We start from the raw sequence: 1,351 nt of genomic DNA on the forward strand, positions 1-1,351 counted from the left end.
AGAGGGGAGGGAGTATGCTATCCCTGCCCACATGGCCTGACACCTGACCCTCCCCCCAGAACGGACCACTGGGGAGAATGGCCCAGGAAGTCCAGCCATCCTGGGGCCCCTCCTGGAGGTGACAGTGGTGACTTTGGGCCCACCAGTTCTGTGGGTCTACAAGGAGGCCAGGCTGTGAGAGGACATAGGAGGCAAAGTGACCAGCCCCAAGGTCCCAGAAAGTTGGAGAGCCTGGATCAGGTGGTCCAGATAACTGCAGTCAGGGGCCCTCGGTCCCAGGGCAGGAAGTGGGGAGAGGGAGAAAGAATGCTTCCACGTCCCAGATGCCATCTGACCTCACATCTCAGAAACCCTCAGGACAGGAGATTTGATAATGGTGGTGGCCATGCCACCCAGCTAGGCCCCCCAACTCTGCCGCCTCAGCTGACCATCTCCCACAAGCAGTACAGGTGAATTCAACTTCGGCACTGAGAATGGGGATGGGACCTCTCTCAAGCCCAGGACCATTTTCAACTAGCCCTAGTGCCAGCCCTGTTGTGTTCAGACCATGAGGGAGGAACAGATTGCAACAATCAATTCCTCAAGAGCAGGGGATTTGGGGGCTAACAGGAGATTCACAGCAGGGAGGAAGGGGTCAAGCCTGCCCCAGTCCCATGCTGCCCTTGGGCAATACAAATGCATCCCTACACCCAGTGTTGCTTCTGACTGGGCTCCATTGCTTAGTTCCTCTCCTTGCTTTCCCCTCTTCTCTCCCTTTCCTCCACTGCCTCCTCTGGACTCTCGGGATGAGTAAAGCAGGGGGCAGGGGTGGGGATGGAGAGACAGACCAATGGGCAAACACCAACAACGGGGATGGGAATACCAAGGATTATCCCATAATCCAGCTGCCACCACTCACTGTGTCTGCTGCCCAGTGTCCCACATCACCCTGGAACTGGGGGGTGCCCTGGCCTAGCTTTCCCCTCTGGGAAGAACTAGATTCCCCCAGTATGAAGTCTTTCATCATTCAGGCCTACCCACCAATCCCCACAACTCCTTCCTCAAAATATTACCCAACACACCCTGAGAGCTCATCCACACAAACTCCCAAGCACGACACAGACCCAGGCTCAGGTCTAGGCCCATCTCTGTCTCGATAGCCTGGGCTCAGTTCCGCAGTGTCTTCCCTGCCCAGCCTTTTCCCCGTGTAATCATTTGATTCTATTTATTGAGCACCTTCTGAGTGCAGAGCACTGCACAAAGAGTTTGGGAGAATACAATGGAGCTAGAAGACATGATCCTATCCTGCCTTGACTACGGCATCAACCTCCTCACTGACCTCCCTGCTTCCTTACTCTCCCCTATCCTGTCC

The sequence above is a fragment of the Tachyglossus aculeatus genome, chromosome 6 (assembly GCF_015852505.1).
Source record: "Tachyglossus aculeatus isolate mTacAcu1 chromosome 6, mTacAcu1.pri, whole genome shotgun sequence".
Classification (NCBI taxonomy): domain Eukaryota; kingdom Metazoa; phylum Chordata; class Mammalia; order Monotremata; family Tachyglossidae; genus Tachyglossus; species Tachyglossus aculeatus.